We start from the raw sequence: 23,147 nt of genomic DNA on the forward strand, positions 1-23,147 counted from the left end.
CCTCCTGTTAGGCCATCATCTACACGACATAGCCCTGAATTTTCCAATGCGCAGCTCTTTGCAAAAGAGAGATATTGGCAAGGAAAAGCTGTCTTGTACCTTTGCATTTTTCTCCCAAACGAAGGTCACTAGAAAGAAAATTTTAAAGCCTCCTGTTAGGCCATCATCTACACGACATAGCCCTGAATTTTCCAATGCGCAGCTCTTTGCAAAAGAGAGATATTGGCAAGGAAAAGCTGTCTTGTACCTTTGCATTTTTCTCCCAAACGAAGGTCACTAGAAAGAAAATTTTAAAGCCTCCTGTTAGGCCATCATCTACACGACATAGCCCTGAATTTTCCAATGCGCAGCTCTTTGCAAAAGAGAGATATTGGCAAGGAAAAGCTGTCTTGTACCATTGCATTTTTCTCCCAAACGAAGGACACTAGAAAGAACATTTTAAAGCCTCCTGTTAGGCCATCATCTACACGACATAGCCCTGAATTTTCCAATGCGCAGCTCTTTGCAAAAGAGAGATATTGGCAAGGAAAAGCTGTCTTGTACCTTTGCATTTTTCTCCCAAACGAAGGTCACTAGAAAGAAAATTTTAAAGCCTTCTGTTAGGCCATCATCTACACGACATAGCCCTGAATTTTCCAATGCGCAGCTCTTTGCAAAAGAGAGATATTGGCAAGGAAAAGCTGTCTTGTACCATTGCATTTTTCTCCCAAACGAAGGGAACTAGAAAGAAAATTTTAAAGCCTCCTGTTAGGCCATCATCTACACGACATAGCCCTGAATTTTCCAATGCGCAGCTCTTTGCAAAAGAGAGATATTGGCAAGGAAAAGCTGTCTTGTACCTTTGCATTTTTCTCCCAAACGAAGGTCACTAGAAAGAAAATTTTAAAGCCTCCTGTTAGGCCATCATCTACACGACATAGCCCTGAATTTTCCAATGCGCAGCTCTTTGCAAAAGAGAGATATTGGCAAGGAAAAGCTGTCTTGTACCATTGCATTTTTCTCCCAAACGAAGGACACTAGAAAGAACATTTTAAAGCCTCCTGTTAGGCCATCATCTACACGACATAGCCCTGAATTTTCCAATGCGCAGCTCTTTGCAAAAGAGAGATATTGGCAAGGAAAAGCTGTCTTGTACCTTTGCATTTTTCTCCCAAACGAAGGACACTAGAAAGAAAATTTTAAAGCCTACTGTTAGGCCATCATCTACACGACATAGCCCTGAATTTTCCAATGCGCAGCTCTTTGCAAAAGAGAGATATTGGCAAGGAAAAGCTGTCTTGTACCTTTGCATTTTTCTCCCAAACGAAGGTCACTAGAAAGAAAATTTTAAAGCCTCCTGTTAGGCCATCATCTACACGACATAGCCCTGAATTTTCCAATGCGCAGCTCTTTGCAAAAGAGAGATATTGGCAAGGAAAAGCTGTCTTGTACCATTGCATTTTTCTCCCAAACGAAGGGCACTAGAAAGAAAATTTTAAAGCCTCCTGTTAGGCCATCATCTACACGACATAGCCCTGAATTTTCCAATGCGCAGCTCTTTGCAAAAGAGAGATATTGGCAAGGAAAAGCTGTCTTGTACCTTTGCATTTTTCTCCCAAACGAAGGTCACTAGAAAGAAAATTTTAAAGCCTCCTGTTAGGCCATCATCTACACGACATAGCCCTGAATTTTCCAATGCGCAGCTCTTTGCAAAAGAGAGATATTGGCAAGGAAAAGCTGTCTTGTACCATTGCATTTTTCTCCCAAACGAAGGACACTAGAAAGAAAATTTTAAAGCCTCCTGTTAGGCCATCATCTACACGACATAGCCCTGAATTTTCCAATGCGCAGCTCTTTGCAAAAGAGAGATATTGGCAAGGAAAAGCTGTCTTGTACCTTTGCATTTTTCTCCCAAACGAAGGTCACTAGAAAGAAAATTTTAAAGCCTCCTGTTAGGCCATCATCTACACGACATAGCCCTGAATTTTCCAATGCGCAGCTCTTTGCAAAAGAGAGATATTGGCAAGGAAAAGCTGTCTTGTACCATTGCATTTTTCTCCCAAACGAAGGACACTAGAAAGAAAATTTTAAAGCCTCCTGTTAGGCCATCATCTACACGACATAGCCCTGAATTTTCCAATGCGCAGCTCTTTGCAAAAGAGAGATATTGGCAAGGAAAAGCTGTCTTGTACCATTGCATTTTTCTCCCAAACGAAGGACACTAGAAAGAACATTTTAATGCCTCCTGTTAGGCCATCATCTACACGACATAGCCCTGAATTTTCCAATGCGCAGCTCTTTGCAAAAGAGAGATATTGGCAAGGAAAAGCTGTCTTGTACCTTTGCATTTTTCTCCCAAACGAAGGACACTAGAAAGAAAATTTTAAAGCCTACTGTTAGGCCATCATCTACACGACATAGCCCTGAATTTTCCAATGCGCAGCTCTTTGCAAAAGAGAGATATTGGCAAGGAAAAGCTGTCTTGTACCATTGCATTTTTCTCCCAAACGAAGGACACTAGAAAGAAAATTTTAAAGCCTCCTGTTAGGCCATCATCTACACGACATAGCCCTGAATTTTCCAATGCGCAGCTCTTTGCAAAAGAGAGATATTGGCAAGGAAAAGCTGTCTTGTACCATTGCATTTTTCTCCCAAACGAAGGACACTAGAAAGAACATTTTAATGCCTCTTGTTAGGCCATCATCTACACGACATAGCCCTGAATTTTCCAATGCGCAGCTCTTTGCAAAAGAGAGATATTGGCAAGGAAAAGCTGTCTTGTACCTTTGCATTTTTCTCCCAAACGAAGGACACTAGAAAGAAAATTTTAAAGCCTACTGTTAGGCCATCATCTACACGACATAGCCCTGAATTTTCCAATGCGCAGCTCTTTGCAAAAGAGAGATATTGGCAAGGAAAAGCTGTCTTGTACCTTTGCATTTTTCTCCCAAACGAAGGTCACTAGAAAGAAAATTTTAAAGCCTTCTGTTAGGCCATCATCTACACGACATAGCCCTGAATTTTCCAATGCGCAGCTCTTTGCAAAAGAGAGATATTGGCAAGGAAAAGCTGTCTTGTACCATTGCATTTTTCTCCCAAACGAAGGGAACTAGAAAGAAAATTTTAAAGCCTCCTGTTAGGCCATCATCTACACGACATAGCCCTGAATTTTCCAATGCGCAGCTCTTTGCAAAAGAGAGATATTGGCAAGGAAAAGCTGTCTTGTACCTTTGCATTTTTCTCCCAAACGAAGGTCACTAGAAAGAAAATTTTAAAGCCTCCTGTTAGGCCATCATCTACACGACATAGCCCTGAATTTTCCAATGCGCAGCTCTTTGCAAAAGAGAGATATTGGCAAGGAAAAGCTGTCTTGTACCTTTGCATTTTTCTCCCAAACGAAGGTCACTAGAAAGAAAATTTTAAAGCCTCCTGTTAGGCCATCATCTACACGACATAGCCCTGAATTTTCCAATGCGCAGCTCTTTGCAAAAGAGAAATATTGGCAAGGAAAAGCTGTCTTGTACCATTGCATTTTTCTCCCAAACGAAGGACACTAGAAAGAAAATTTTAAAGCCTCCTGTTAGGCCATCATCTACACGACATAGCCCTAAATTTTCCAATGCGCAGCTCTTTGCAAAAGAGAGATATTGGCAAGGAAAAGCTGTCTTGTACCTTTGCATTTTTCTCCCAAACGAAGGTCACTAGAAAGAAAATTTTAAAGCCTCCTGTTAGGCCATCATCTACACGACATAGCCCTGAATTTTCCAATGCGCAGCTCTTTGCAAAAGAGAGATATTGGCAAGGAAAAGCTGTCTTGTACCATTGCATTTTTCTCCCAAACGAAGGACACTAGAAAGAAAATTTTAAAGCCTCCTGTTAGGCCATCATCTACACGACATAGCCCTGAATTTTCCAATGCGCAGCTCTTTGCAAAAGAGAGATATTGGCAAGGAAAAGCTGTCTTGTACCATTGCATTTTTCTCCCAAACGAAGGACACTAGAAAGAAAATTTTAAAGCCTCCTGTTAGGCCATCATCTACACGACATAGCCCTGAATTTTCCAATGCGCAGCTCTTTGCAAAAGAGAGATATTGGCAAGGAAAAGCTGTCTTGTACCTTTGCATTTTTCTCCCAAACGAAGGACACTAGAAAGAAAATTTTAAAGCCTACTGTTAGGCCATCATCTACACGACATAGCCCTGAATTTTCCAATGCGTAGCTCTTTGCAAAAGAGAGATATTGGCAAGGAAAAGCTGTCTTGTACCTTTGCATTTTTCTCCCAAACGAAGGACACTAGAAAGAAAATTTTAAAGCCTCCTGTTAGGCCATCATCTACACGACATAGCCCTGAATTTTCCAATGCGCAGCTCTTTGCAAAAGAGAGATATTGGCAAGGAAAAGCTGTCTTGTACCATTGCATTTTTCTCCCAAACGAAGGGCACTAGAAAGAAAATTTTAAAGCCTCCTGTTAGGCCATCATCTACACGACATAGCCCTGAATTTTCCAATGCGCAGCTCTTTGCAAAAGAGAGATATTGGCAAGGAAAAGCTGTCTTGTACCTTTGCATTTTTCTCCCAAACGAAGGTCACTAGAAAGAAAATTTTAAAGCCTCCTGTTAGGCCATCATCTACACGACATAGCCCTGAATTTTCCAATGCGCAGCTCTTTGCAAAAGAGAGATATTGGCAAGGAAAAGCTGTCTTGTACCTTTGCATTTTTCTCCCAAACGAAGGTCACTAGAAAGAAAATTTTAAAGCCTCCTGTTAGGCCATCATCTACACGACATAGCCCTGAATTTTCCAATGCGCAGCTCTTTGCAAAAGAGAGATATTGGCAAGGAAAAGCTGTCTTGTACCATTGCATTTTTCTCCCAAACGAAGGACACTAGAAAGAAAATTTTAAAGCCTCCTGTTAGGCCATCATCTACACGACATAGCCCTGAATTTTCCAATGCGCAGCTCTTTGCAAAAGAGAGATATTGGCAAGGAAAAGCTGTCTTGTACCTTTGCATTTTTCTCCCAAACGAAGGACACTAGAAAGAAAATTTTAAAGCCTCCTGTTAGGCCATCATCTACACGACATAGCCCTGAAGTTTCCAATGCGCAGCTCTTTGCAAAAGAGAGATATTGGCAAGGAAAAGCTGTCTTGTACCATTGCATTTTTCTCCCAAACGAAGGGCACTAGAAAGAAAATTTTAAAGCCTCCTGTTAGGCCATCATCTACACGACATAGCCCTGAATTTTCCAATGCGCAGCTCTTTGCAAAAGAGAGATATTGGCAAGGAAAAGCTGTCTTGTACCTTTGCATTTTTCTCCCAAACGAAGGTCACTAGAAAGAAAATTTTAAAGCCTCCTGTTAGGCCATCATCTACACGACATAGCCCTGAATTTTCCAATGCGCAGCTCTTTGCAAAAGAGAGATATTGGCAAGGAAAAGCTGTCTTGTACCTTTGCATTTTTCTCCCAAACGAAGGTCACTAGAAAGAAAATTTTAAAGCCTCCTGTTAGGCCATCATCTACACGACATAGCCCTGAATTTTCCAATGCGCAGCTCTTTGCAAAAGAGAGATATTGGCAAGGAAAAGCTGTCTTGTACCATTGCATTTTTCTCCCAAACGAAGGACACTAGAAAGAAAATTTTAAAGCCTCCTGTTAGGCCATCATCTACACGACATAGCCCTGAATTTTCCAATGCGCAGCTCTTTGCAAAAGAGAGATATTGGCAAGGAAAAGCTGTCTTGTACCTTTGCATTTTTCTCCCAAACGAAGGACACTAGAAAGAAAATTTTAAAGCCTCCTTTTAGGCCATCATCTACACGACATAGCCCTGAATTTTCCAATGCGCAGCTCTTTGCAAAAGAGAGATATTGGCAAGGAAAAGCTGTCTTGTACCATTGCATTTTTCTCCCAAACGAAGGACACTAGAAAGAAAATTTTAAAGCCTCCTGTTAGGCCATCATCTACACGACATAGCCCTGAATTTTCCAATGCGCAGCTCTTTGCAAAAGAGAGATATTGGCAAGGAAAAGCTGTCTTGTACCATTGCATTTTTCTCCCAAACGAAGGACACTAGAAAGAAAATTTTAAAGCCTCCTGTTAGGCCATCATCTACACGACATAGCCCTGAATTTTCCAATGCGCAGCTCTTTGCAAAAGAGAGATATTGGCAAGGAAAAGCTGTCTTGTACCTTTGCATTTTTCTCCCAAACGAAGGACACTAGAAAGAAAATTTTAAAGCCTACTGTTAGGCCGTCATCTACACGACATAGCCCTGAATCTTCCAATGCGTAGCTCTTTGCAAAAGAGAGATATTGGCAAGGAAAAGCTGTCTTGTACCTTTGCATTTTTCTCCCAAACGAAGGACACTAGAAAGAAAATTTTAAAGCCTCCTGTTAGGCCATCATCTACACGACATAGCCCTGAATTTTCCAATGCGCAGCTCTTTGCAAAAGAGAGATATTGGCAAGGAAAAGCTGTCTTGTACCATTGCATTTTTCTCCCAAACGAAGGGCACTAGAAAGAAAATTTTAAAGCCTCCTGTTAGGCCATCATCTACACGACATAGCCCTGAATTTTCCAATGCGCAGCTCTTTGCAAAAGAGAGATATTGGCAAGGAAAAGCTGTCTTGTACCTTTGCATTTTTCTCCCAAACGAAGGTCACTAGAAAGAAAATTTTAAAGCCTCCTGTTAGGCCATCATCTACACGACATAGCCCTGAATTTTCCAATGCGCAGCTCTTTGCAAAAGAGAGATATTGGCAAGGAAAAGCTGTCTTGTACCTTTGCATTTTTCTCCCAAACGAAGGTCACTAGAAAGAAAATTTTAAAGCCTCCTGTTAGGCCATCATCTACACGACATAGCCCTGAATTTTCCAATGCGCAGCTCTTTGCAAAAGAGAGATATTGGCAAGGAAAAGCTGTCTTGTACCATTGCATTTTTCTCCCAAACGAAGGACACTAGAAAGAAAATTTTAAAGCCTCCTGTTAGGCCATCATCTACACGACATAGCCCTGAATTTTCCAATGCGCAGCTCTTTGCAAAAGAGAGATATTGGCAAGGAAAAGCTGTCTTGTACCTTTGCATTTTTCTCCCAAACGAAGGACACTAGAAAGAAAATTTTAAAGCCTCCTGTTAGGCCATCATCTACACGACATAGCCCTGAAGTTTCCAATGCGCAGCTCTTTGCAAAAGAGAGATATTGGCAAGGAAAAGCTGTCTTGTACCATTGCATTTTTCTCCCAAACGAAGGACACTAGAAAGAAAATTTTAAAGCCTCCTGTTAGGCCATCATCTACACGACATAACCCTGAATTTTCCAATGCGCAGCTCTTTGCAAAAGAGAGATATTGGCAAGGAAAAGCTGTCTTGTTCCATTGCATTTTTCTCCCAAACGAAGGACACTAGAAAGAAAATTTTAAAGCCTCCTGTTAGGCCATCATCTACACGACATAGCCCTGAATTTTCCAATGCGCAGCTCTTTGCAAAAGAGAGATATTGGCAAGGAAAAGCTGTCTTGTACCTTTGCATTTTTCTACCAAACGAAGGTCACTAGAAAGAAAATTTTAAAGCCTCCTGTTAGGCCATCATCTACACGACATAGCCCTGAATTTTCCAATGCGTAGCTCTTTGCAAAAGAGAGATATTGGAAAGGAAAAGCTGTCTTGTACCTTTGCATTTTTCTCCCAAACGAAGGACACTAGAAAGAAAATTTTAAAGCCTCCTGTTAGGCCATCATCTACACGACATAGCCCTGAATTTTCCAATGCGCAGCTCTTTGCAAAAGAGAGATATTGGCAAGGAAAAGCTGTCTTGTACCATTGCATTTTTCTCCCAAACGAAGGGCACTAGAAAGAAAATTTTAAAGCCTCCTGTTAGGCCATCATCTACACGACATAGCCCTGAATTTTCCAATGCGCAGCTCTTTGCAAAAGAGAGATATTGGCAAGGAAAAGCTGTCTTGTACCTTTGCATTTTTCTCCCAAACGAAGGTCACTAGAAAGAAAATTTTAAAGCCTCCTGTTAGGCCATCATCTACACGACATAGCCCTGAATTTTCCAATGCGCAGCTCTTTGCAAAAGAGAGATATTGGCAAGGAAAAGCTGTCTTGTACCTTTGCATTTTTCTCCCAAACGAAGGTCACTAGAAAGAAAATTTTAAAGCCTCCTGTTAGGCCATCATCTACACGACATAGCCCTGAATTTTCCAATGCGCAGCTCTTTGCAAAAGAGAGATATTGGCAAGGAAAAGCTGTCTTGTACCATTGCATTTTTCTCCCAAACGAAGGACACTAGAAAGAAAATTTTAAAGCCTCCTGTTAGGCCATCATCTACACGACATAGCCCTGAATTTTCCAATGCGCAGCTCTTTGCAAAAGAGAGATATTGGCAAGGAAAAGCTGTCTTGTACCTTTGCATTTTTCTCCCAAACGAAGGTCACTAGAAAGAAAATTTTAAAGCCTCCTGTTAGGCCATCATCTACACGACATAGCCCTGAATTTTCCAATGCGCAGCTCTTTGCAAAAGAGAAATATTGGCAAGGAAAAGCTGTCTTGTACCATTGCATTTTTCTCCCAAACGAAGGACACTAGAAAGAAAATTTTAAAGCCTCCTGTTAGGCCATCATCTACACGACATAGCCCTAAATTTTCCAATGCGCAGCTCTTTGCAAAAGAGAGATATTGGCAAGGAAAAGCTGTCTTGTACCTTTGCATTTTTCTCCCAAACGAAGGTCACTAGAAAGAAAATTTTAAAGCCTCCTGTTAGGCCATCATCTACACGACATAGCCCTGAATTTTCCAATGCGCAGCTCTTTGCAAAAGAGAGATATTGGCAAGGAAAAGCTGTCTTGTACCATTGCGTTTTTCTCCCAAACGAAGGACACTAGAAAGAAAATTTTAAAGCCTCCTGTTAGGCCATCATCTACACGACATAGCCCTGAATTTTCCAATGCGCAGCTCTTTGCAAAAGAGAGATATTGGCAAGGAAAAGCTGTCTTGTACCTTTGCATTTTTCTCCCAAACGAAGGACACTAGAAAGAAAATTTTAAAGCCTCCTGTTAGGCCATCATCTACACGACATAGCCCTGAATTTTCCAATGCGCAGCTCTTTGCAAAAGAGAAATATTGGCAAGGAAAAGCTGTCTTGTACCATTGCATTTTTCTCCCAAACGAAGGACACTAGAAAGAAAATTTTAAAGCCTCCTGTTAGGCCATCATCTACACGACATAGCCCTAAATTTTCCAATGCGCAGCTCTTTGCAAAAGAGAGATATTGGCAAGGAAAAGCTGTCTTGTACCTTTGCATTTTTCTCCCAAACGAAGGTCACTAGAAAGAAAATTTTAAAGCCTCCTGTTAGGCCATCATCTACACGACATAGCCCTGAATTTTCCAATGCGCAGCTCTTTGCAAAAGAGAGATATTGGCAAGGAAAAGCTGTCTTGTACCATTGCGTTTTTCTCCCAAACGAAGGACACTAGAAAGAAAATTTTAAAGCCTCCTGTTAGGCCATCATCTACACGACATAGCCCTGAATTTTCCAATGCGCAGCTCTTTGCAAAAGAGAGATATTGGCAAGGAAAAGCTTTCTTGTACCTTTGCATTTTTCTCCCAAACGAAGGACACTAGAAAGAAAATTTTAAAGCCTCCTGTTAGGCCATCATCTACACGACATAGCCCTGAATTTTCCAATGCGCAGCTCTTTGCAAAAGAGAGATATTGGCAAGGAAAAGCTGTCTTGTACCATTGCATTTTTCTCCCAAACGAAGGACACTAGAAAGAAAATTTTAAAGCCTCCTTTTAGGCCATCATCTACACGACATAGCCCTGAATTTTCCAATGCGCAGCTCTTTGCAAAAGAGAGATATTGGCAAGGAAAAGCTGTCTTGTACCATTGCATTTTTCTCCCAAACGAAGGACACTAGAAAGAAAATTTTAAAGCCTCCTGTTAGGCCATCATCTACACGACATAGCCCTGAATTTTCCAATGCGCAGCTCTTTGCAAAAGAGAGATATTGGCAAGGAAAAGCTGTCTTGTACCATTGCATTTTTCTCCCAAACGAAGGACACTAGAAAGAAAATTTTAAAGCCTCCTGTTAGGCCATCATCTACACGACATAGCCCTGAATTTTCCAATGCGCAGCTCTTTGCAAAAGAGAGATATTGGCAAGGAAAAGCTGTCTTGTACCTTTGCATTTTTCTCCCAAACGAAGGACACTAGAAAGAAAATTTTAAAGCCTACTGTTAGGCCATCATCTACACGACATAGCCCTGAATTTTCCAATGCGTAGCTCTTTGCAAAAGAGAGATATTGGCAAGGAAAAGCTGTCTTGTACCTTTGCATTTTTCTCCCAAACGAAGGACACTAGAAAGAAAATTTTAAAGCCTCCTGTTAGGCCATCATCTACACGACATAGCCCTGAATTTTCCAATGCGCAGCTCTTTGCAAAAGAGAGATATTGGCAAGGAAAAGCTGTCTTGTACCATTGCATTTTTCTCCCAAACGAAGGGCACTAGAAAGAAAATTTTAAAGCCTCCTGTTAGGCCATCATCTACACGACATAGCCCTGAATTTTCCAATGCGCAGCTCTTTGCAAAAGAGAGATATTGGCAAGGAAAAGCTGTCTTGTACCTTTGCATTTTTCTCCCAAACGAAGGTCACTAGAAAGAAAATTTTAAAGCCTCCTGTTAGGCCATCATCTACACGACATAGCCCTGAATTTTCCAATGCGCAGCTCTTTGCAAAAGAGAGATATTGGCAAGGAAAAGCTGTCTTGTACCTTTGCATTTTTCTCCCAAACGAAGGTCACTAGAAAGAAAATTTTAAAGCCTCCTGTTAGGCCATCATCTACACGACATAGCCCTGAATTTTCCAATGCGCAGCTCTTTGCAAAAGAGAGATATTGGCAAGGAAAAGCTGTCTTGTACCATTGCATTTTTCTCCCAAACGAAGGACACTAGAAAGAAAATTTTAAAGCCTCCTGTTAGGCCATCATCTACACGACATAGCCCTGAATTTTCCAATGCGCAGCTCTTTGCAAAAGAGAGATATTGGCAAGGAAAAGCTGTCTTGTACCTTTGCATTTTTCTCCCAAACGAAGGACACTAGAAAGAAAATTTTAAAGCCTCCTGTTAGGCCATCATCTACACGACATAGCCCTGAATTTTCCAATGCGCGGCTCTTTGCAAAAGAGAGATATTGGCAAGGAAAAGCTGTCTTGTACCATTGCATTTTTCTCCCAAACGAAGGACACTAGAAAGAAAATTTTAAAGCCTCCTGTTAGGCCATCATCTACACGACATAACCCTGAATTTTCCAATGCGCAGCTCTTTGCAAAAGAGAGATATTGGCAAGGAAAAGCTGTCTTGTTCCATTGCATTTTTCTCCCAAACGAAGGACACTAGAAAGAAAATTTTAAAGCCTCCTGTTAGGCCATCATCTACACGACATAGCCCTGAATTTTCCAATGCGCAGCTCTTTGCAAAAGAGAGATATTGGCAAGGAAAAGCTGTCTTGTACCTTTGCATTTTTCTACCAAACGAAGGTCACTAGAAAGAAAATTTTAAAGCCTCCTGTTAGGCCATCATCTACACGACATAGCCCTGAATTTTCCAATGCGTAGCTCTTTGCAAAAGAGAGATATTGGAAAGGAAAAGCTGTCTTGTACCTTTGCATTTTTCTCCCAAACGAAGGACACTAGAAAGAAAATTTTAAAGCCTCCTGTTAGGCCATCATCTACACGACATAGCCCTGAATTTTCCAATGCGCAGCTCTTTGCAAAAGAGAGATATTGGCAAGGAAAAGCTGTCTTGTACCATTGCATTTTTCTCCCAAACGAAGGGCACTAGAAAGAAAATTTTAAAGCCTCCTGTTAGGCCATCATCTACACGACATAGCCCTGAATTTTCCAATGCGCAGCTCTTTGCAAAAGAGAGATATTGGCAAGGAAAAGCTGTCTTGTACCTTTGCATTTTTCTCCCAAACGAAGGTCACTAGAAAGAAAATTTTAAAGCCTCCTGTTAGGCCATCATCTACACGACATAGCCCTGAATTTTCCAATGCGCAGCTCTTTGCAAAAGAGAGATATTGGCAAGGAAAAGCTGTCTTGTACCTTTGCATTTTTCTCCCAAACGAAGGTCACTAGAAAGAAAATTTTAAAGCCTCCTGTTAGGCCATCATCTACACGACATAGCCCTGAATTTTCCAATGCGCAGCTCTTTGCAAAAGAGAGATATTGGCAAGGAAAAGCTGTCTTGTACCATTGCATTTTTCTCCCAAACGAAGGACACTAGAAAGAAAATTTTAAAGCCTCCTGTTAGGCCATCATCTACACGACATAGCCCTGAATTTTCCAATGCGCAGCTCTTTGCAAAAGAGAGATATTGGCAAGGAAAAGCTGTCTTGTACCTTTGCATTTTTCTCCCAAACGAAGGTCACTAGAAAGAAAATTTTAAAGCCTCCTGTTAGGCCATCATCTACACGACATAGCCCTGAATTTTCCAATGCGCAGCTCTTTGCAAAAGAGAAATATTGGCAAGGAAAAGCTGTCTTGTACCATTGCATTTTTCTCCCAAACGAAGGACACTAGAAAGAAAATTTTAAAGCCTCCTGTTAGGCCATCATCTACACGACATAGCCCTAAATTTTCCAATGCGCAGCTCTTTGCAAAAGAGAGATATTGGCAAGGAAAAGCTGTCCTGTACCTTTGCATTTTTCTCCCAAACGAAGGTCACTAGAAAGAAAATTTTAAAGCCTCCTGTTAGGCCATCATCTACACGACATAGCCCTGAATTTTCCAATGCGCAGCTCTTTGCAAAAGAGAGATATTGGCAAGGAAAAGCTGTCTTGTACCTTTGCATTTTTCTCCCAAACGAAGGACACTAGAAAGAAAATTTTAAAGCCTCCTGTTAGGCCATCATCTACACGACATAGCCCTGAATTTTCCAATGCGCAGCTCTTTGCAAAAGAGAGATATTGGCAAGGAAAAGCTGTCTTGTACCATTGCATTTTTCTCCCAAACGAAGGACACTAGAAAGAAAATTTTAAAGCCTCCTTTTAGGCCATCATCTACACGACATAGCCCTGAATTTTCCAATGCGCAGCTCTTTGCAAAAGAGAGATATTGGCAAGGAAAAGCTGTCTTGTACCATTGCATTTTTCTCCCAAACGAAGGACACTAGAAAGAAAATTTTAAAGCCTCCTGTTAGGCCATCATCTACACGACATAGCCCTGAATTTTCCAATGCGCAGCTCTTTGCAAAAGAGAGATATTGGCAAGGAAAAGCTGTCTTGTACCATTGCATTTTTCTCCCAAACGAAGGACACTAGAAAGAAAATTTTAAAGCCTCCTGTTAGGCCATCATCTACACGACATAGCCCTGAATTTTCCAATGCGCAGCTCTTTGCAAAAGAGAGATATTGGCAAGGAAAAGCTGTCTTGTACCTTTGCATTTTTCTCCCAAACGAAGGACACTAGAAAGAAAATTTTAAAGCCTACTGTTAGGCCATCATCTACACGACATAGCCCTGAATTTTCCAATGCGTAGCTCTTTGCAAAAGAGAGATATTGGCAAGGAAAAGCTGTCTTGTACCTTTGCATTTTTCTCCCAAACGAAGGACACTAGAAAGAAAATTTTAAAGCCTCCTGTTAGGCCATCATCTACACGACATAGCCCTGAATTTTCCAATGCGCAGCTCTTTGCAAAAGAGAGATATTGGCAAGGAAAAGCTGTCTTGTACCATTGCATTTTTCTCCCAAACGAAGGGCACTAGAAAGAAAATTTTAAAGCCTCCTGTTAGGCCATCATCTACACGACATAGCCCTGAATTTTCCAATGCGCAGCTCTTTGCAAAAGAGAGATATTGGCAAGGAAAAGCTGTCTTGTACCTTTGCATTTTTCTCCCAAACGAAGGTCACTAGAAAGAAAATTTTAAAGCCTCCTGTTAGGCCATCATCTACACGACATAGCCCTGAATTTTCCAATACGCAGCTCTTTGCAAAAGAGAGATATTGGCAAGGAAAAGCTGTCTTGTACCTTTGCATTTTTCTCCCAAACGAAGGTCACTAGAAAGAAAATTTTAAAGCCTCCTGTTAGGCCATCATCTACACGACATAGCCCTGAATTTTCCAATGCGCAGCTCTTTGCAAAAGAGAGATATTGGCAAGGAAAAGCTGTCTTGTACCATTGCATTTTTCTCCCAAACGAAGGACACTAGAAAGAAAATTTTAAAGCCTCCTGTTAGGCCATCATCTACACGACATAGCCCTGAATTTTCCAATGCGCAGCTCTTTGCAAAAGAGAGATATTGGCAAGGAAAAGCTGTCTTGTACCTTTGCATTTTTCTCCCAAACGAAGGACACTAGAAAGAAAATTTTAAAGCCTCCTGTTAGGCCATCATCTACACGACATAGCCCTGAATTTTCCAATGCGCAGCTCTTTGCAAAAGAGAGATATTGGCAAGTAAAAGCTGTCTTGTACCATTGCATTTTTCTCCCAAACGAAGGACACTAGAAAGAAAATTTTAAAGCCTCCTGTTAGGCCATCATCTACACGACATAACCCTGAATTTTCCAATGCGCAGCTCTTTGCAAAAGAGAGATATTGGCAAGGAAAAGCTGTCTTGTACCATTGCATTTTTCTCCCAAACGAAGGACACTAGAAAGAAAATTTTAAAGCCTCCTGTTAGGCCATCATCTACACGACATAGCCCTGAATTTTCCAATGCGCAGCTCTTTGCAAAAGAGAGATATTGGCAAGGAAAAGCTGTCTTGTACCTTTGCATTTTTCTCCCAAACGAAGGTCACTAGAAAGAAAATTTTAAAGCCTCCTGTTAGGCCATCATCTACACGACATAGCCCTGAATTTTCCAATGCGCAGCTCTTTGCAAAAGAGAAATATTGGCAAGGAAAAGCTGTCTTGTACCATTGCATTTTTCTCCCAAACGAAGGACACTAGAAAGAAAATTTTAAAGCCTCCTGTTAGGCCATCATCTACACGACATAGCCCTAAATTTTCCAATGCGCAGCTCTTTGCAAAAGAGAGATATTGGCAAGGAAAAGCTGTCCTGTACCTTTGCATTTTTCTCCCAAACGAAGGTCACTAGAAAGAAAATTTTAAAGCCTCCTGTTAGGCCATCATCTACACGACATAGCCCTGAATTTTCCAATGCGCAGCTCTTTGCAAAAGAGAGATATTGGCAAGGAAAAGCTGTCTTGTACCTTTGCATTTTTCTCCCAAACGAAGGACACTAGAAAGAAAATTTTAAAGCCTCCTGTTAGGCCATCATCTACACGACATAGCCCTGAATTTTCCAATGCGCAGCTCTTTGCAAAAGAGAGATATTGGCAAGGAAAAGCTGTCTTGTACCATTGCATTTTTCTCCCAAACGAAGGACACTAGAAAGAAAATTTTAAAGCCTCCTGTTAGGCCATCATCTACACGACATAGCCCTGAATTTTCCAATGCGCAGCTCTTTGCAAAAGAGAGATATTGGCAAGGAAAAGCTGTCTTGTACCTTTGCATTTTTCTCCCAAACGAAGGACACTAGAAAGAAAATTTTAAAGCCTCCTGTTAGGCCATCATCTACACGACATAGCCCTGAATTTTCCAATGCGCAGCTCTTTGCAAAAGAGAGATATTGGCAAGTAAAAGCTGTCTTGTACCATTGCATTTTTCTCCCAAACGAAGGACACTAGAAAGAAAATTTTAAAGCCTCCTGTTAGGCCATCATCTACACGACATAACCCTGAATTTTCCAATGCGCAGCTCTTTGCAAAAGAGAGATATTGGCAAGGAAAAGCTGTCTTGTACCATTGCATTTTTCTCCCAAACGAAGGACACTAGAAAGAAAATTTTAAAGCCTCCTGTTAGGCCATCATCTACACGACATAGCCCTGAATTTTCCAATGCGCAGCTCTTTGCAAAAGAGAGATATTGGCAAGGAAAAGCTGTCTTGTACCTTTGCATTTTTCTCCCAAACGAAGGACACTAGAAAGAAAATTTTAAAGCCTCCTGTTAGGCCATCATCTACACGACATAGCCCTGAATTTTCCAATGCGCAGCTCTTTGCAAAAGAGAGATATTGGCAAGTAAAAGCTGTCTTGTACCATTGCATTTTTCTCCCAAACGAAGGACACTAGAAAGAAAATTTTAAAGCCTCCTGTTAGGCCATCATCTACACGACATAGCCCTGAATTTTCCAATGCGCAGCTCTTTGCAAAAGAGAGATATTGGCAAGGAAAAGCTGTCTTGTACCTTTGCATTTTTCTCCCAAACGAAGGTCACTAGAAAGAAAATTTTAAAGCCTCCTGTTAGGCCATCATCTACACGACATAGCCCTGAATTTTCCAATGCGCAGCTCTTTGCAAAAGAGAAATATTGGCAAGGAAAAGCTGTCTTGTACCATTGCATTTTTCTCCCAAACGAAGGACACTAGAAAGAAAATTTTAAAGCCTCCTGTTAGGCCATCATCTACACGACATAGCCCTAAATTTTCCAATGCGCAGCTCTTTGCAAAAGAGAGATATTGGCAAGGAAAAGCTGTCCTGTACCTTTGCATTTTTCTCCCAAACGAAGGTCACTAGAAAGAAAATTTTAAAGCCTCCTGTTAGGCCATCATCTACACGACATAGCCCTGAATTTTCCAATGCGCAGCTCTTTGCAAAAGAGAGATATTGGCAAGGAAAAGCTGTCTTGTACCTTTGCATTTTTCTCCCAAACGAAGGACACTAGAAAGAAAATTTTAAAGCCTCCTGTTAGGCCATCATCTACACGACATAGCCCTGAATTTTCCAATGCGCAGCTCTTTGCAAAAGAGAGATATTGGCAAGGAAAAGCTGTCTTGTACCATTGCATTTTTCTCCCAAACGAAGGACACTAGAAAGAAAATTTTAAAGCCTCCTGTTAGGCCATCATCTACACGACATAGCCCTGAATTTTCCAATGCGCAGCTCTTTGCAAAAGAGAGATATTGGCAAGGAAAAGCTGTCTTGTACCTTTGCATTTTTCTCCCAAACGAAGGACACTAGAAAGAAAATTTTAAAGCCTCCTGTTAGGCCATCATCTACACGACATAGCCCTGAATTTTCCAATGCGCAGCTCTTTGCAAAAGAGAGATATTGGCAAGTAAAAGCTGTCTTGTACCATTGCATTTTTCTCCCAAACGAAGGACACTAGAAAGAAAATTTTAAAGCCTCCTGTTAGGCCATCATCTACACGACATAACCCTGAATTTTCCAATGCGCAGCTCTTTGCAAAAGAGAGATATTGGCAAGGAAAAGCTGTCTTGTACCATTGCATTTTTCTCCCAAACGAAGGACACTAGAAAGAAAATTTTAAAGCCTCCTGTTAGGCCATCATCTACACGACATAGCCCTGAATTTTCCAATGCGCAGCTCTTTGCAAAAGAGAGATATTGGCAAGGAAAAGCTGTCTTGTACCTTTGCATTTTTCTCCCAAACGAAGGACACTAGAAAGAAAATTTTAAAGCCTCCTGTTAGGCCATCATCTACACGACATAGCCCTGAATTTTCCAATGCGCAGCTCTTTGCAAAAGAGAGATATTGGCAAGTAAAAGCTGTCTTGTACCATTGCATTTTTCTCCCAAACGAAGGACACTAGAAAGAAAATTTTAAAGCCTCCTGTTAGGCCATCATCTACACGACATAGCCCTGAATTTTCCAATGCGCAGCTCTTTGCAAAAGAGAGATATTGGCAAGGAAAAGCTGTCTTGTACCTTTGCATTTTTCTCCCAAACGAAGGTCACTAGAAAGAAAATTTTAAAGCCTCCTGTTAGGCCATCATCTACACGACATAGCCCTGAATTTTCCAATGCGCAGCTCTTTGCAAAAGAGAAATATTGGCAAGGAAAAGCTGTCTTGTACCATTGCATTTTTCTCCCAAACGAAGGACACTAGAAAGAAAATTTTAAAGCCTCCTGTTAGGCCATCATCTACACGACATAGCCCTAAATTTTCCAATGCGCAGCTCTTTGCAAAAGAGAGATATTGGCAAGGAAAAGCTGTCCTGTACCTTTGCATTTTTCTCCCAAACGAAGGTCACTAGAAAGAAAATTTTAAAGCCTCCTGTTAGGCCATCATCTACACGACATAGCCCTGAATTTTCCAATGCGCAGCTCTTTGCAAAAGAGAGATATTGGCAAGGAAAAGCTGTCTTGTACCTTTGCATTTTTCTCCCAAACGAAGGACACTAGAAAGAAAATTTTAAAGCCTCCTGTTAGGCCATCATCTACACGACATAGCCCTGAATTTTCCAATGCGCAGCTCTTTGCAAAAGAGAGATATTGGCAAGGAAAAGCTGTCTTGTACCATTGCATTTTTCTCCCAAACGAAGGACACTAGAAAGAAAATTTTAAAGCCTCCTTTTAGGCCATCATCTACACGACATAGCCCTGAATTTTCCAATGCGCAGCTCTTTGCAAAAGAGAGATATTGGCAAGGAAAAGCTGTCTTGTACCATTGCATTTTTCTCCCAAACGAAGGACACTAGAAAGAAAATTTTAAAGCCTCCTGTTAGGCCATCATCTACACGACATAGCCCTGAATTTTCCAATGCGCAGCTCTTTGCAAAAGAGAGATATTGGCAAGGAAAAGCTGTCTTGTACCATTGCATTTTTCTCCCAAACGAAGGACACTAGAAAGAAAATTTTAAAGCCTCCTGTTAGGCCATCATCTACACGACATAGCCCTGAATTTTCCAATGCGCAGCTCTTTGCAAAAGAGAGATATTGGCAAGGAAAAGCTGTCTTGTACCTTTGCATTTTTCTCCCAAACGAAGGACACTAGAAAGAAAATTTTAAAGCCTACTGTTAGGCCATCATCTACACGACATAGCCCTGAATTTTCCAATGCGTAGCTCTTTGCAAAAGAGAGATATTGGCAAGGAAAAGCTGTCTTGTACCTTTGCATTTTTCTCCCAAACGAAGGACACTAGAAAGAAAATTTTAAAGCCTCCTGTTAGGCCATCATCTACACGACATAGCCCTGAATTTTCCAATGCGCAGCTCTTTGCAAAAGAGAGATATTGGCAAGGAAAAGCTGTCTTGTACCATTGCATTTTTCTCCCAAACGAAGGGCACTAGAAAGAAAATTTTAAAGCCTCCTGTTAGGCCATCATCTACACGACATAGCCCTGAATTTTCCAATGCGCAGCTCTTTGCAAAAGAGAGATATTGGCAAGGAAAAGCTGTCTTGTACCTTTGCATTTTTCTCCCAAACGAAGGTCACTAGAAAGAAAATTTTAAAGCCTCCTGTTAGGCCATCATCTACACGACATAGCCCTGAATTTTCCAATGCGCAGCTCTTTGCAAAAGAGAGATATTGGCAAGGAAAAGCTGTCTTGTACCTTTGCATTTTTCTCCCAAACGAAGGTCACTAGAAAGAAAATTTTAAAGCCTCCTGTTAGGCCATCATCTACACGACATAGCCCTGAATTTTCCAATGCGCAGCTCTTTGCAAAAGAGAGATATTGGCAAGGAAAAGCTGTCTTGTACCATTGCATTTTTCTCCCAAACGAAGGACACTAGAAAGAAAATTTTAAAGCCTCCTGTTAGGCCATCATCTACACGACATAGCCCTGAATTTTCCAATGCGCAGCTCTTTGCAAAAGAGAGATATTGGCAAGGAAAAGCTGTCTTGTACCTTTGCATTTTTCTCCCAAACGAAGGACACTAGAAAGAAAATTTTAAAGCCTCCTGTTAGGCCATCATCTACACGACATAGCCCTGAATTTTCCAATGCGCAGCTCTTTGCAAAAGAGAGATATTGGCAAGTAAAAGCTGTCTTGTACCATTGCATTTTTCTCCCAAACGAAGGACACTAGAAAGAAAATTTTAAAGCCTCCTGTTAGGCCATCATCTACACGACATAACCCTGAATTTTCCAATGCGCAGCTCTTTGCAAAAGAGAGATATTGGCAAGGAAAAGCTGTCTTGTTCCATTGCATTTTTCTCCCAAACGAAGGACACTAGAAAGAAAATTTTAAAGCCTCCTGTTAGGCCATCATCTACACGACATAGCCCTGAATTTTCCAATGCGCAGCTCTTTGCAAAAGAGAGATATTGGCAAGGAAAAGCTGTCTTGTACCTTTGCATTTTTCTACCAAACGAAGGTCACTAGATAGAAAATTTTAAAGCCTCCTGTTAGGCCATCATCTACACGACATAGCCCTGAATTTTCCAATGCGTAGCTCTTTGCAAAAGAGAGATATTGGAAAGGAAAAGCTGTCTTGTACCTTTGCATTTTTCTCCCAAACGAAGGACACTAGAAAGAAAATTTTAAAGCCTCCTGTTAGGCCATCTTCTACACGACATAGCCCTGAATTTTCCAATGCGCAGCTCTTTGCAAAAGAGAGATATTGGCAAGGAAAAGCTGTCTTGTACCATTGCATTTTTCTCCCAAACGAAGGGCACTAGAAAGAAAATTTTAAAGCCTCCTGTTAGGCCATCATCTACACGACATAGCCCTGAATTTTCCAATGCGCAGCTCTTTGCAAAAGAGAGATATTGGCAAGGAAAAGCTGTCTTGTACCTTTGCATTTTTCTCCCAAACGAAGGTCACTAGAAAGAAAATTTTAAAGCCTCCTGTTAGGCCATCATCTACACGACATAGCCCTGAATTTTCCAATGCGCAGCTCTTTGCAAAAGAGAGATATTGGCAAGGAAAAGCTGTCTTGTACCTTTGCATTTTTCTCCCAAACGAAGGTCACTAGAAAGAAAATTTTAAAGCCTCCTGTTAGGCCATCATCTACACGACATAGCCCTGAATTTTCCAATGCGCAGCTCTTTGCAAAAGAGAGATATTGGCAAGGAAAAGCTGTCTTGTACCATTGCATTTTTCTCCCAAACGAAGGACACTAGAAAGAAAATTTTAAAGCCTCCTGTTAGGCCATCATCTACACGACATAGCCCTGAATTTTCCAATGCGCAGCTCTTTGCAAAAGAGAGATATTGGCAAGGAAAAGCTGTCTTGTACCTTTGCATTTTTCTCCCAAACGAAGGACACTAGAAAGAAAATTTTAAAGCCTCCTGTTAGGCCATCATCTACACGACATAGCCCTGAATTTTCCAATGCGCAGCTCTTTGCAAAAGAGAGATATTGGCAAGGAAAAGCTGTCTTGTACCTTTGCATTTTTCTCCCAAACGAAGGTCACTAGAAAGAAAATTTTAAAGCCTCCTGTTAGGCCATCATCTACACGACATAGCCCTGAATTTTCCAATGCGCAGCTCTTTGCAAAAGAGAGATATTGGCAAGGAAAAGCTGTCTTGTACCATTGCATTTTTCTCCCAAACGAAGGACACTAGAAAGAACATTTTAAAGCCTCCTGTTAGGCCATCATCTACACGACATAGCCCTGAATTTTCCAATGCGCAGCTCTTTGCAAAAGAGAGATATTGGCAAGGAAAAGCTGTCTTGTACCTTTGCATTTTTCTCCCAAACGAAGGTCACTAGAAAGAAAATTTTAAAGCCTCCTGTTAGGCCATCATCTACACGACATAGCCCTGAATTTTCCAATGCGTAGCTCTTTGCAAAAGAGAGATATTGGCAAGGAAAAGCTGTCTTGTACCTTTGCATTTTTCTCCCAAACGAAGGACACTAGAAAGAAAATTTTAAAGCCTCCTGTTAGGCCATCATCTACACGACATAGCCCTGGATTTTCCAATGCGCAGCTCTTTGCAAAAGAGAGATATTGGCAAGGAAAAGCTGTCTTGTACCATTGCATTTTTCTCCCAAACGAAGGTCACTAGAAAGAAAATTTTAAAGCCTCCTGTTAGGCCATCATCTACACGACATAGCCCTGAATTTTCCAATGCGTAGCTCTTTGCAAAAGAGAGATATTGGCAAGGAAAAGCTGTCTTGTACCTTTGCATTTTTCTCCCAAATGAAGGACACTAGAAAGAAAATTTTAAAGCCTCCTGTTAGGCCATCATCTACACGACATAGCCCTGAATTTTCCAATGCGCAGCTCTTTGCAAAAGAGAGATATTGGCAAGGAAAAGCTGTCTTGTACCATTGCATTTTTCTCCCAAACGAAGGACACTAGAAAGAACATTTTAAAGCCTCCTGTTAGGCCATCATCTACACGACATAGCCCTAAATTTTCCAATGCGCAGCTCTTTGCAAAAGAGAGATATTGGCAAGGAAAAGCTGTCTTGTACCATTGCATTTTTCTCCCAAACGAAGGACACTAGAAAGAAAATTTTAAAGCCTCCTGTTAGGCCATCATCTACACGACATAGCCCTGAATTTTCCAATGCGCAGATCTTTGCAAAAGAGAGATATTGGCAAGGAAAAGCTGTCTTGTACCTTTGCATTTTTCTCCCAAACGAAGGACACTAGAAAGAAAATTTTAAAGCCTCCTGTTAGGCCATCATCTACACGACATAGCCCTGAATTTTCCAATGCGCAGCTCTTTGCAAAAGAGAGATATTGGCAAGGAAAAGCTGTCTTGTACCATTGCATTTTTCTCCCAAACGAAGGACACTAGAAAGAAAATTTTAAAGCCTCCTGTTAGGCCATCATCTACACGACATAGCCCTGAATTTTCCAATGCGCAGCTCTTTGCAAAAGAGAGATATTGGCAAGGAAAAGCTGTCTTGTACCATTGCATTTTTCTCCCAAACGAAGGGCACTAGAAAGAAAATTTTAAAGCCTCCTGTTAGGCCATCATCTACACGACATAGCCCTGAATTTTTTAATGCGCAGCTCTTTGCAAAAGAGAGATATTGGCAAGGAAAAGCTGTCTTGTACCTTTGCATTTTTCTCCCAAACGAAGGGCACTAGAAAGAAAATTTTAAAGCCTCCTGTTAGGCCATCATCTACACGACATAGCCCTGAATTTTCCAATGAGAAGCTCTTTGCAAAAGAGAGATATTGGCAAGGAAAAGCTGTCTTGTACCTTTGCATTTTTCTCCCAAACGAAGGACACTAGAAAGAAAATTTTAAAGCCTCCTGTTAGGCCATCATCTACACGACATAGCCCTGAATTTTCCAATGCGTAGCTCTTTGCAAAAGAGAGATATTGGCAAGGAAAAGCTGTCTTGTACCTTTGCATTTTTCTCCCAAACGAAGGACACTAGAAAGAAAATTTTAAAGCCTCCTGTTAGGCCATCATCTACACGACATAGCCCTGAATTTTCCAATGCGCAGCTCTT

This window comes from Pseudophryne corroboree, unplaced genomic scaffold (genome assembly GCF_028390025.1).
Source record: "Pseudophryne corroboree isolate aPseCor3 unplaced genomic scaffold, aPseCor3.hap2 scaffold_497, whole genome shotgun sequence".
NCBI lineage: Eukaryota > Metazoa > Chordata > Amphibia > Anura > Myobatrachidae > Pseudophryne > Pseudophryne corroboree.